Source organism: Nyctereutes procyonoides, unplaced genomic scaffold, assembly GCF_905146905.1.
Source record: "Nyctereutes procyonoides isolate TBG_1078 unplaced genomic scaffold, NYPRO_anot_genome, whole genome shotgun sequence".
Taxonomy (NCBI): Eukaryota; Metazoa; Chordata; class Mammalia; order Carnivora; family Canidae; genus Nyctereutes; species Nyctereutes procyonoides.
In genome coordinates this window covers 67,277,801-67,292,814 of record NW_026575051.1, presented here as the reverse complement: position 1 = coordinate 67,292,814, position 15,014 = coordinate 67,277,801, and positions in this window count along the sequence as shown.

Sequence of the window (15,014 nt, the reverse complement as noted above, 5' to 3'; positions counted from 1 at the left end):
ATACCCAAACTCTTTGCATTACGTATTTTGGCTCCAGAGCACAGAGGTCCGTTTTTGACAACAGATTTGCTAATATTTTGTTAAGAATTTTTGTATCTATATTCATGAAGGATATTGGTCTATAATTTTCTTGTGATGTCCTTGGCAAGTTAAGTGTCAAAGTTATACAGGGCCCGTAAAATGATTTGGGAACTCTTTTATCATCTGTTGTCTGAGAGAGTCTGGGCAATACTTGGATTATTTCTTCCTTAAGCAGTTTGGTAGAAGACACCATTGAGGACTTCTGGAGTTTTCTTTATGAGAAACGTTTTAATTATAAATTGGATTACCTTAAAGGTAATAAAGCTCTACAGATTTTCTATTCTTAAGCCAAGAATATTTTGTTAAGTCATATTTTTAAATGAATTTACTTCATCTAGGTCATAATATAAATATTTCTCTGGAGATACATACTTAGACATGGAATTGTCAAGTCAAAAAGAATGAACGTTTTAAATTATGAAAACATTTATTGAAGGGTGCCTAGGTGGCTCAGTTAGCTAAGCATCTGCTTTCAGCTCAGGTCTTAATCTCAGGGTCCTAGAGTAGAGCCCTAAGTCAGGTTCCCTGCTCAGAGGCGAGTCTGCTTCTCCCTTTCCCTCTGCCCCTCCCCCTTACTCGGGAGCATGAATTCTCTCTCAAATAAATAAATATATTTTAAAATATTTTTTAAAAAATTTATTGACCTAACATTTACTCAGCACTTCCCACATGCGCTTTACTTTTATTAACTCTTAATTCTCACAACAGCTATATGCGGTAGACACTATTGTCCCCATTTTTTTTAAAAAAAGATTTTACTGTTAAGTAATCTCTACACCCAACACAGGGCTTGAACTCACAACCCCAAGATCAAGAGTTGCACACTCTGCCAACTGAGCCAGCCGAGTGCCCCATTGTCTCCATTTTTAATAAACGAAAAACAACATTGAGAGAGGTTAAGTAACTTGTATAAGTCACAAAACTGAAAAGCATCAGAACCAAATTCCTAACCATTTATACCAGTCATTCTCAAAGTGTATTCCCTAGATCAGCCGTATTAGCATCACGTAGGAACTTGTTAGAAATGCAAATTCCCAGACTCTCCCCCATACTGCTGAATCAGAAACTCTGGGAGTGGGGCCCAGCAATTTGTGTTTTAATGAGCCTCCAGGTGATTCTGTGCATGCTAAAGTTTGAGAACCACTACTTGCACCATACTCCGCCTCTATATATGCTCCCAAATTACCTTCTAAAAAGGCTGTATTAATTTACTTTCACCAGTAGTATTATGAGAGTGCCCATGTCCCTTAGCCTTTCCAAAATTCACTATGAGCAATCTTTAAATCATGTACTAAATCTTATAGGCAAAGAGTAGGGCCTTGCCCCTGCCCCTGTTTAAAAAAAAAAAAAAAAGATTTGTTTATTTATTTATTTATTTGAAAGAGAGAGCATGGAGGGAGGGACAGAGGGAGAGAATCCTCTAGCAGACTCTCAGCTGAGCATGGAGCCTGAGGTGGGATTCCATCCCAGTACTCTGAGATCTTGATCTGAGCTGAAGTCGAGAGTCAGATGCTAAACTGAGTAAGCCACCCAAGCGCCCCCTTCTTGTCCCTTAAAAAAAAAAAAATTTTTGGTTCTCCTTTTAGTGAGAGTCAGTTTCTGTCCCTTTTTCTGCTCTACTTGGGCCTCCTCTCTTCTGCATGGCCTTAGGCTCCATTGACCTTCCTTTTTGGGGGGTGGGTTCTTAATTCTAACACTTCGAACCTTGCCAGGCAACCCCATGGCATGTGAGTACTAGATTAATCTCATTCTTTAGGAGTAGGGAGAAGCAAATAGATTATCTAATGTAAATATGAAAATCTTTTTTTTGTTGATGTTTCCTAAGCATGGAGTACAAAGTCTTCTTCGACTTTTTAGTTAATGACAATCCTTTTCTAAATTGTATATTTTCCTTGAAATCCTCTGTACCTTTTGGCATCGTGGTGCCAGTGTACTGAATATCAATGAGGATGATAGGTGTAGGAGGAGAAGAGATTTGTAGTCACCTCAAGTGATAGCCTCAAAAGTGTTTAGGGGAACGTAATCCCTGATCTTGACATTTCTGGGGGACCGAATACCTTTCTCATGTCGAAGAACAGAAAAATATTGATTGACTAAAGGTTCCCGTGATTTTATTTCATCGTGATTCCCATTATATTTTCAACACATTGCAGAAAAGACTCCATAAAAATTGAATTGGTAAATATCACTGATTGGCTCAGTTGGTAGAGCATGGGACTCTTGATCTCAGAGTTGTGAGTTTGAGCCTCATGTTGATGGCAGAGATGACTTAAAAAAAAAATCACAGGACTAATTGCCATTTACAATCGCTAATAATTACTGAGTTGTGATATTTACCTCCACATCAGCCATCTCAACATGGCATGACAGAAAGAACATAGGTTTTAGAGACAAATTTAGGCTTAAAATCCAGCATGTCTACTTCTCATCTGTGTGGCCTTAGATAACTTACTGAGCCTCTCTAATCTCACAGTATTGTCTATAAAATGCAAAAAATAGCACCTACCTCATAGAGTTTTAAGGGTTAAATGACATAATATGTGTTGTGCCCAGAAGAGTGACTGCCCTATAGTAGGCTCTCCGTAAAAGTGGATTCCATTGGCTTTCTCTTCCCTCCAAAATTTTATGTGCTTGGATGTGTTTCTACTGTAAATAGGAAGTTTAATATCCTTTCTCTCTTTTATTTGATGATCTCCCTTGTTACATTTATATCTGCATAGATTACTGGTCAGCCATTTGAATGCCAAGAAGGAAATCACCCATTGTGCCAAAGAGCACTGTTAGAAGCAAGGGCCTATATAACAGGCATCGGATTCATCCTTTAAGGACACAATATCTAAAAATGAGCGACTCTTTTACTGTGTTTGGCAGCATTACCCATCACCTTTTCTCTTGCTTTCCTACCTTTTCCCTATGCACCTGAAGCTCGCATTATACTCTGTTAACTAACTGAAATTGAAATAAAAACTTTAAGGGCACCTGGGTGGTTCAGTCAGTTGAGAGGCTGGCTCTTGGTTTTGGCTCAAGTCCTGATCTTGGGGTCCTGGGATCAAGCCCTGCAACAGGTTCTGCGCTCAGTGGGGGGTCTGCTTGGGCAGACTCTCTGCCCCTCCTTCTGCCCCTCCCCCTTCTCACACACACTCTCTCTCTAAAATAAATAAATAAATCTTAAAAAAAAGAAAGAAAAACTTAAAAAAAGAATAAATTCATTAAATTGTGAAAAAGTTTTTTTTAAGATTTTATTTATTTATTCACGACAGACACAGAGAGAAGAGAGAGTCAGAGACACAGGCAATGGGAGAAGCAGGCTCCATGCAGGGAACTCGTGGGACTCGATCCCGGGTCTCCAGGATCACACCCCAGGCTGAAGGTAGCACTAAACTGCCGGGCCACCAGGGCTGCCCTAAGTTGTGTTTCTGTACTATCTGTAGCTACGGTTATACCAATGAGAGCAACTGTCTTCTCTGGACATGCAATTGCAAGATGAAGCAGAAGCCACACAGGAAGTCTAGATCCGAGAGAACATAGTCCCTCCATTTCCTCACTGTGGTTCTCATAAGCTACTATCTGTACTTCCACCTCCTGAGTGATCACGTCTTTCAAGGACATGGTCCAGAGATTTGCAAAACCCCTCAGCTCCCAATACTTTTGATCATTCATCTTGAGAGAAAGATCACCAGGAATAAAAATAGCTCCTGAGTTTTGCCTTTTAGCCCTATAGGCTGGGTTAGAAAGGTCCGTGCCACTCAAGGGACAGGAGGAAGAGAAAAGAGAAAGAGGTCCTCTTTCTGTACATAGACAACATGAGGGATCCCCCTGAAAAGAGTAGCCCTTAGTGGCTAAGTCTGGCTGTTCCCAGACTCCAGTCTGCTGGAGAGTGGCCAAGGAGGAAAGGGCTGCTGGAGTTGGAGCCCTCTGAGCCCAAACTCCGAACCAGTATGATACAGCTCCCCTCCAGAAAGCCCTGCACTTAGGAGAAACTGCTGGAACCATCATCCAAACTGAGCAGGGCATGGGCTATAGGGTCAAAGGAGAGAGAAGGTCCAAATGAAAATCGGGCATGGAGCAGAGGAGGTGGGTCCAGAAAATCCAAAGGCGTTTTCCCTCTAAGATATTTGTAGAAATGAATTAAGCTCTTTTAATCATGAGCATTTCAATTCTACAGATGTGTCTAAAAAGCTTTTCAAAAATCACTTTCTTGATTTTTCCAGTGGCTTAAAAAAAACCCACACATTTTTCCCCATATAAACAAGACTAGATTTATGTTTGCTTCCTCATCTGTACTATGTATATAAAAGCTCTTTTGGCATGAACAAAGAGCTTAGCATCGATTATAATATATCTGTGCACATAGTTTTCATGTATAATTACTTATTTGTAATTCATGAGAACTTTCATAGGACAATGATCCAAAGAAGAACTACAGGTTAAGTGGGAGCTCTTGACAACTAAATTATGTGAAAAATTCTTGTACAATTTGTTGTAACATGTTCTTTATTTCCAGTGAGGATTAGACAAAAGAAAATAAGATTTTAAGCAGAAGTTCAAGGTGTGTCTCATGTAGTCTTAATATTCTCTGGTGACTCCTCTGGTGAAGTTGCCCTGCATCACTTAGCTATGCTGGTATCATTTTAACATTGGGACTTGTATCTTGACACCAAATAGATAGTGCACTTGTTTTTTGTTGTTGTTTTGTTTTTTAAAAATACTTATTCATTTATTTCAAAGAGAGAGAGAACACGAGTGGGAGATGCAGAGAGGGAGAGAGAATTTTAAGCAGACTCCGTGCTGAGCATGGAGCCTGACAGGGCTTGATCTCACAACTATGAGATCACCACCATGAGATCACGACCTAAGCCAAAACCAGGAGTCGGATGCCTGTCTGTGCCACCCAGGTGCCCTGATAGTGCACATATTAAAGCAAAGACCATGCTTCTGGTTTTGTTTACCTTTGAAAGTCCCGGGGCCTTACACATATAATAAGCGTTCAATTGCATTTGTTAGTGAGCTATACGGAAGATTCAGATTGAGCATATAGCACAATTTCCTAATTTGAAACTTTTCTCATTGGTTAGTGACCTGAGTAAGGCCGTATACCCTCATTTTGGAAACTATTAACCATTATATTGCCCTTGGAGTGGTTTACGGACCATGTGATTTGGATAGTCTCTTTGGATTGTTCCTGTCCCTGTGTTCTGTGGGAAAACAAAATAATGGAAAGGCTGGACATCTTATCTGGAGCTCACCCTGGCCAACCATGTTAACTTTTGTTTGCTCCAAAGACTAAGTAATGAAAACAATAGATCTAGAATCTAGATCTTTATACCAGATCTAGTTTCAGCAAACAAGTTGGTCTCCAGCCTACCACTGCCACCACGCCCTTTCTAATTTGGAGAAGGGAACAAATGAATTCTGCAACATTTTTAAGCTCTTTTTAAAAAGTTGCAAAACATTCTAAAATAAAACCGGCTAAATTTTCTTATAAATGCATTGACACATATAACTTATGAACACCTATATCCTACTTAAACTATTTCAAAAGCTGAACAAATATCCGATATCAACCCAGCATCTCACAAACAGATGTTTCATGAAACACTACTTCTGTTGGATTGCTCACAGATATTCACAAACAAGTTTCCATGGTCAAATACATCTGAATATATGTATACGTGCGTTCATGGAAATATAGGGAAAATTCTGGCTTTAACGTTAAGCACAGGTTTTCTCAGAAACTTTACTATCAAAAAAAAAAAATTAAAAAAAATAAATAAATAAAAAGAAACTTTACTATCCCGATGACATTGTGAATTCCCAGGGAAATGATCTAGTGCACCCTTTTCTACACTTACTTGACCAAAGAACTCCTATTTCCTGCACCTTCGAAGAATACTCTAGAAACCAACATAGAAATCCCTGGTTGTGACAGACAATGGCATTGCCTCCTCCATGGACTTACCCTGCTGCTTCCTTGCTTGCTGTCAGAGGCCCTATTTGTTTACTTTGTCCAGAGTGGCTTTCGCCTTCCATGGAGGCTGGGCCTCTCCTTGTCTCCAGAGAATGCATAGTGATTGAACCAAACCCCATACGTTGGTCTCCTTCCCTTTGCTAAGCCGTTGGTTCAAGCATGGGTATGTCATGCAATTCTGGCCAATACAATCTGAGTGAAAACTTTCAGGGAGAGCTGTTAGGAGGATTTGTCTTAAGCTTAAAAAGATAACCAAGGCACCAACATCCCGTTTTCTATTTCCGGATTTTTAAATTTGAGCTGTGATAGCCATCTCAAGACCATGAAGGGAGCCAGCCTTGGAGGCCACTCAGAAATACCAAGGATTACTGAAAAGGAAAATGGAAAGAGTCAGCATCCTTGAGAACTGCATTGAATCACTCATTTTACCAGCCCTGGAACTGCCCTGTCTCTGCAGTTCTCTTCCGAGACATCATAAATAGTCTTTATTTTAAAAATCAGTTTCTTCTTTCTTTTTTCATGTTAACAGTCAAAATCATCCACATATGGGGTTCTAACTAGTCAGAGCCTTAATGCCCTTGGCACAAGCACAGGACATTCAAAGAATTGGTTTTGGAAGTTGTAATTGTTAAAAAGCAGTAGCCTATTACAAACCGAGTGTCCACTATCGTTATTACCAGGACCTTTAACCTTTATATTTAAATGAATGACTCTAATATTACCATTTTTAGTGTCTCTAAATTAGAAATTGAAACATTTATTCCTTCACGGCAGGGGCAGGCTGAGATGATAAACAATCATCAAAGCACTGCAGCAGTGAAATCCTTAAGGAACCAAAAACCCGAGAGCCTAAGCTGTAGGGAGCAGGACGCAACACGCACAAGAGCCCTGTGTCTACCTGTGGTTGCCCAGCATGTGCTGCCCGTTGTCAGGGCCAAGACTGTTCTCTCCTTTGCCTTTGCCAAGTTTGCATCAAGTTCTTCCTGTGTGCAATGCTTGGGCAGGTCCCCTCCCCTTCCTCCAGGTCCTACACCCCATCGCAGTCCTGTGCAAGTCCCATCTGCAAGTAGCCTTCCTAGTTACTCCAGCCTCCACTAAACAGCCTTTTTGAAGGATTCTTCCTAGATACCCAGTCTGAGCCGTTTCTCTGGCATTTGGTTGAAACACTCTACAGGGAGAGAGAACCTCAAGCAGACTCTGCTGAGCACGGGGCTCGATCTCACCACCCTGAGATCATGACCTGAGCTGAAATCAAGAGTCAGACACTTAACTGACTGAGCCACCCAAGCACTCCTATAAGAAACACTTTTGCTGTAACACTGCTTATTCTAGCAGAAAATTCACAGATAAGGCAACTGGCCTACACATAAAACTTCAAAATACAGTTGACACTTGAATAAGGTTGGGGGTGGGGGCACCAAACCCCCAGTTGAAAATTCTGTAAAACCTCTGACTCCCCCCAAATTAAATCAATAATAGCCGACTGTTGACTGTCAGCTTAACCAATAATATACACAGTTGATTAAAAAATATTTAGTATGTCATATGTATTATATACTGTATTCTTAAAATTGAGCTACAGAAAAGAAAATGTTATTAAGAAAAATCATAAGAGGGCAGCCTGGGTGGCTCAGCGGTTTAGCGCCTGCCTTCTGCCCAGGGCGTGATCCTGGAGACCCAGGATCGAGTCCCACATCGAGGGAGCCTGCTTCTCCCACTGCCTGTGTCTCTGCCTCTCTCTCTCTGTCCTCTCTCATGAATAAATAAGTAAAATCTTAAAAAAAAAATCATAAGAGAAAATACATTTGCAGTTCTGCACTCCATTAAAAAAAATCTGTGTATCAGTGGACACATGTAATTCAAACCCGTGTTGTTCAAGGGTCAACCATTTATCAATTCAATGCTCTAGCTGTAGTATAAAAGAGAAGAAAAGGAAAAGGAACACACACACACACACACACACACACACACACACACACATCTCAACAGGTAAATATTTGTCACAATTGCAGGAGAAGCCACAATGAATTGCTGAGAAAATGCACACTGATGTAATGTTTGGTACTGGCAGCTTGAGTGCCACAAGCCATGGTGCCATGAGTGATGGGACTTTCTAAAATGATAAATGAATGATGAGCAATCTAAATGATAAACAAAAAAGTACAACTTACCTTGATTTATGTGATAGTCTCATTCCTAGCAATTCAGTGTATATTAAAACAATGCAAAACATACTTTTTGTTTGTATTTAAGGTAAGTTTGGTTCTAGGTTCAAATAATTATAAACAAAATTTTCACCTGGGTGGCTCAGTTGGTTAAGCATCTGACTCTTGGTTTTAGCTCAGGTCATGGTGTCAGGGTTGTGAGATAGAGCCCTGCATCAGGCTCTATCCTGCTTAAGATTCTCTCCCTCTCCCTCTCCCTCTCCCCCTCCCCCTTTCTTTTCCCCACCCCAGCTTGTGCACTCTCTTAAAAAAAAACAAGACAAAACAAAACTCACTTAATGAATGGCTAAGAGGACATTCAAATGCAATGGATGCAGGACAATTCTTCACAGTGGGGCACAGTCCTGAGCATTTTAGCATGCTTAGCAACTCTGGCCCTCACCCACTGCTGGCACCCACTGCAGGCCAGCAGTACCCTCCAATCATTAGATTATACTAAAAGTCTCCATAAATTTCTGAAAAGATCTCTGGGGTAACTGGTTCTAATGACATCCACTGAGCTAAACCAAGACCAGTGGGGGTGGAATTACTACCAGAATCCAGAACATGACCCTCAGCTTTAAAGGCCCTGAGAACAGGACGTGAGTTCCCAAATGTCAGTTTACTGGTTCACTGCCTGGCTTCTGAAGCGGATGCTGCAGATGAGCCACAGGAGGCGGCAAGGTCAGCTGGGGGTAGAGGGTGGTCTGCTTCACCAGCAGGTGTTTTCATTTGTTCCATTTACCAGGTGAGCTCCCATCTATAATTCTTTTTTTTTTAATATTTTATTTATTTATTCATAGAGACACAGAGAGAAAGAGGCAGAGACACAGGCAGAGGGAGAAGCAGGCTCCATGCAGGGAGCCCGACGTGGGACTCAATCCTGGGTCTCCAGGATCAGGCCCCGGGCTGCAGGCAGTGCCAAACCGCTGCACCACTGGAGCTGCCCTATAATTCTATTTGAGCAAAGGGTTCCTCATTTTCAAGAAGTTAATGTTATATATGTTTTGACAGTTTTGTCCAGATTTATGTTTCCTGTGAGAGGAACTGTTGACCTCCTCACTCCATCATGCCATAAATGAATGTCTCTGGTTCTTTTTAATAGTTTCTACTTCTTTATCAAGACTCTCTATGCTTCAGTGTTTGTCATCATTGCTTCCATTCATTCTTTGAACATATTTATAATAGCTGCTTTAGAGTCTTTCTGTAATATAATTTTTGGACCCAAGCAGAGTCAGTGAGCTCAGCTGGTCACTCGATTCTGAATCTCACATCTCAATATTCAATCAGCTCATTCACTTCCTGTGGTCATAACTTTATGGAAAACCATGAGAAATCCCTGCCCGATGACAGAAATTTCTCAGGTGATGGACTTGCTTATCAGTGGCTATTGGCTAGTGGCTACAATTTTGGACAGTACCAATATAAATATTTCCATCATTGCAGAAAGTTCTAGTAGACAGCATTGATTTATGTTTTATATTATTTAAATCATAGGACTTAATTGATAGTGGCTATGTACTCCTCTGGACTTGGAAGAGCTAAGCATAGAGGGCTGTAGGACGGGAAAGAAGTATGAGCTGTGGCGGGGTGGCCTGGCCCAGAGGTCATGGCTTTCTGGAAGAACTGCAATGACAGGCATCACCAAGGAGGATGTCCTTCAGCTGGCACGTCTTTCTCATGTAGATGACCCATGAGAGACCACAGGGAGCGTGGACACAGAAACTGGGAAGCTGGAAGATCAGAAGATTCTCTGGTTCTAAGGTCAAGATGCTGATTAATATGACCCATTTGTACTCAAAACACTTGTGACACCAAATGTGTGGGTTTTCCACACCATGAAATTCTTCAATTCTCTGTAGACACCAATTGGGTGTCTAATAATTTAATTCAATTATGACACTAATTACCTGGATTGAGTGAAGACCCCACAGTTTAAGGGCTCAGTTCCACAAGACTGCCCCTACTTCAGAGCCAGTCATGTGTCTGGGCCTCTTATACTTCTGACTGCTGGCTATTAATTAGGAATTCCTACGACCCCCTCCTCAGGTTTGATAATTTGCTAGGACAGCTCATTGAACTCAGAGAGTTTACTTACTAAGCAGTTTATTGTAATGGGCATAGCTCAAGAACAGCCACATGGAAAAGATATGTAGAGCAAAGTTATGGTGGGGAATGGGGGCCATGGAGCTCCCCTGCCAGAGAGCACATCCCCTCCCAGATGTGATGCCCATCCTAAAAGTTCTCCCAACCCCACTGTATAGAGTTTTCTATGGAGGTTCCATTATGTGGGGATGATTGATTAAATCACTGGCCAATAGTGATTAACTCAATCTCTAATTGGGTTGGATTGAGTTGGGCTACCCACTCTCCCTGGAGGTTGGGGAGTGGGGCTGATAGTATGCGTTTGTCTTTCTGCTGATGAGCCCTCCATCCTGAAGCCATCTAGTGGTCTAGCCACCCACCATCTCATTAGCATATGGAAAGACACCCTTATTACTCTGGAGATTGCAAGGGCCTAAGAAGCTTTTGTATCAGGAATCAGAGGCTAAAACCAAATATGATAACAGAGGATGCTCCTATTAACCCTATCATTCAGAAAATTATCAGGGGTTTAGGAGCTCTGTGCTAGGAACTGAGAACAAAGACCAAATATATATTTCTTATTACATCACAATATCACACTGTTGTATTCATCTAGCAGTTGAATGCCCTGCAGGGCTATGAAGGGGCTAGAAATATTTAGCTCCTTGGCCAAATTCTAGTTCCTTGACCGTGATTCTGTCTCCTTCATCTTTATGGGCCTCAGCCTTTCTTTTCCTGTTCTTTTTTGGCTGACCTACTCCTAGCTCCATCTGGTGATAGCAGAAACTTCTGGGAGCTATTTGTGACTATCTCCTCTTTGACCTAATGACAATTTAACCCTCAATTATATTATTTCTCTCACTCCAGTTCCCACGGGAGCTTACTTGAGCCCCCATGGTGAGCCCTGGAGGGGCACAACACAGCTTTGGGTCTGGCAGACCTAGGTCTCAGCTTCTCCTGACCAGTTGTGTGTGTGTGTTCTTGGGTGGAGCTATTGCTCTCCCAAAGCCTAATGTACTAAACTGTGAAATGAATGAAGATCATAACACTTACTTCACAGAGCTAACATGATGATAAAACGAGATAAGGTATGGGTAGCATCTGGCTAAGATATTATTGCTAAGTATTATTGTCTTTTTTTTTTTTTTTTGTCTTTTTGTTGCAGGGGCCAGGGGCCATATTTCCTGTGTAATTCCTGTAATATTTAGATTAGTGTCTAGTTCCCAGCTGCTGCTCAGTAACTATTTGTTAGGGGAATTACCTGCTGCTGTTCTATTCTGCACTTTTTGTTGATGATTGTCACACTATGCTCAGTGCAGTCTTAGGGCTTCTGAGGAGGTTCCCAAGGCCCCAGGTGGGTCAGGCCCCAGGTGAGACTCAATAAAGGTAGAAAGCAGAGGAGGGAGCAGCTGGCTCCATGCCCACTCTCCTGGTAGCTCTGCTGGTCTACGTTTTATTAGTTTGGGAGCAATATTTTCCTTTTTTAAAGAGTAGATTCTGTGATTTAAAGTTTGAAGGGCACCTGGTGGCTCTGTTAGTTCAGCATTTAACTTTGGCTTAGGTCATGATCTCAGGGTCCTGGAACTCAGCTCTGCATTGGGCTCCCCACTCAGCACAGAAGTCTGCTTGTCTCCCTCTCTCTTTGCCCCTTCCCCTGCTCACATTATCTTTCTAGAATAAAATAATTCTTAAATAAAAAATAAAGTTTGAAAATAACTGCCTTATGCTTTGAATAGCTTAGAGAAGGAATTTTCTTTTATGAATGACACAAGTGTTTACATCTTCATTCTCCAAAATGTTAGCCACTATAAATTATTCAATTCAGTTCCTCAATTTCACTAGCCATATTTCAAGTATTCAATAGCCAGTGGCTATTGGCTAGTGGCTACAATTTTGGACAGTACCAATATAAATATTTCCATCATTGCAGAAAGTTCTAGTAGACAGCATTGATTTATGTTTTATATTATTTAAATCATAGGACTTAATTGATAGTGGCTATGTACTCTGTGCTGTAATATGTTTATAGACTTAAAGGGTAAGTTGGGTTGCCCATAGATGTAGATTTGGGTCGTGCTATAACTTGCCATGTGGCCTACTGGACTGGCCTCATGTTTTCTCATCGTATCAGCGAGGTGGGGGCCACATCAGAGTTTCTATTTTATCTCCAAGGTCCCTTTGTTACTTTGTTCCCTTGGACCCACACCCATGTTTAAAATAAACTGCTTTATTAGGTAATAATTGGCTTACTCTCCCACTTTTGTTAACTGGCACTATTTATAACTACCAGCAAAAACCTCTGATCAGCATAAGATTACAGAATCCTTATATTGAGTTGAAGTAATACCAGCCCAAAACTTAGGAATGAGATCTTGTGGTAAGCTTTGCTTTGTGTCTGGTAATTGTTCAATGCTCATGTGTGTTTTTCAAATATTGAAAGTATCTTATTAATTGCCCCTCCCTTCCCTGTCACAACTTTCTCCTACTCCTATGGTTTAAGGGGTCCAGGTTAGGGGTCCCCTAACCAAATGGTCATTTAAAATTTCTTTGAGTTTTTAAGGAGATCCTGGGTCAAAGGAGGTAGTGGTCCTCAAAGTTCTATTTGGAAATTTAGAAAAGTAACTAAAATAAGTCAAGTTATCAAATGCACAAATGAAACTGAAAATCTAGGATTGACTTTTCAGTGTAGACAACAGAATGTGCAGTGTGATTATATTTTGAAAATATATATTGGGTGGGACTTCTGGCTATGGCAGAGTGAAAACGTCGACAAATTCTCAGCCCTCCTGCCCCCCAAAACTATAAAACTGAGCAAAATGGTAAAAACAAACAAACAAAAAACAACCAATTTCAGGGCTTGGGAAATTAAGCAAAAGGAAAGAACAAATTGAGAAGCATTTAGCTGCTAAACTTTTATGTTAAAATGATGAGGATTTGTGGCCTTCATGGGCTCCCTTCCCTGTGCCCCCAGTACATCTAGCCTGGTAATTTTACCAGCACAATATTGGCTGTGAAAACCAGCACCCTTACTGTCAGAAAGGGGCAGATTAGATTTGGAAAGAAAGGTAAAAACTCATACCCAGCAATGTTGTCAGTTAAAGCAGCAAACTCAGTAGGATTGAAAAAAGATACCTTGCAGTGCTGCTGGTCTGAGATTGCAGTCCTGGTTATAAGAGAGTGGCTGATGAGTCAGAAATTTAATGGGGGAAATCCTAGAAATAAGAGCCATAAAAAAGCTGTATAAGCTCTCCATGCATCCCTAGTTGACGAGGACACAATGCATATGTACAGAGGGGAGCCAAGAAATTCTGGAAGAAAATACAAGTCAGGCAGACTTGAAAACTGACTGACCTTTAAATACATTCCACAACCCACACACAAATCCATCAACAGAGGACGGATCTTATAGGCTTAAGGTGTTTGAGCAGAACCTCTCTTCCCGTCATCAGCTGACCACTAAACTATGCAGACACAGGGACAATGCTTTGGGGGCCAGGCTAAAAATTTAACATAAGAATTAAAAATAATAAAACAGCATGTGTGGCCATGAAACATTCATGGCCACACACTGCAGGAAACACAGATTCCACAGATTAAGTCCAGACAAGTTAATAAAAACAACATACTCATCCCAGAAAAAGAAATTAGAATCCAGAGTTGCTATAGTATATTTTCTAAAATGTCAAATTTTCAAGAAAAATGATGAGACATGGGAAAAAACCAGAAATCTGATTCATACTCTAAAAAAAATGTGACTCATACTCAAAACAAAATAAAACAACAGAAACTCTGAGTAGGCCCAGAAACCAGATTTAGCAGGGGAAAAAAGTCAAAATAGCTATTATAAATATATTCAAAGAACTAAAGGAAACTACACTTAAGAATTAAAGAACAGTTCAGTGACAATGACTTGACAAATAGAGAATCTCAACAAAGAAGTAGACATTATAAAAAAGAACCTAATGGGAATTTTGAGTTGAAATATATAAAAACAGAAAATTTAAAAAATCTACTAGAAGAGGTCACAGAAGAAAAAAAAATCAATGAACTTGAATATGGATCATTAGGAATTATTCAATCTGAGGAACAGTGAGGAAAAATATTAAAGAAAAGTAAACAGAACCTCAGAGACTAGTGGGATAGCATCAAACATACCAATATACATGCAGTGGGTGTCCCAGAAGGCTAAAAGAAAGTGGCAGAAAAATACGTCATGACAAAATGGCTGAAAAATTCTCAAATTTGATGAAAGCAGTAATCTATAGATCCAGAAGTTCAACAAACTCCAAGCAGAACATATAAAAATGAGATCCACTCCTAGACACATTATAGTCAAAACTATTAGAAGGCAAATACAAGGGAAAACCTTGAAACCAGTGAAAGAAAACATCTCATCACAAACAAGGGAAAAATAATGGTCAACTTCTTGTCAGAAACCTGGAGGCCAAAACAGAATAGAATTAGTTATTCAGATTGCTCAAAGAGAAAAGAAAAACTCTTAACCAAGAATTTTACATCCAGTAAAACTATCCTTTTGCAATGAAAATGAAACAAAGACGTTCCCAGATAAAGATTGAAAGAATTTGTTGCTAGCTGACCAGCTTCATAAGGAATGCTAAAGGAAGTTCTTCAGGCTGAAAGGAAGTGACACCAGGTGTTAACCTGAATCCAAAGAA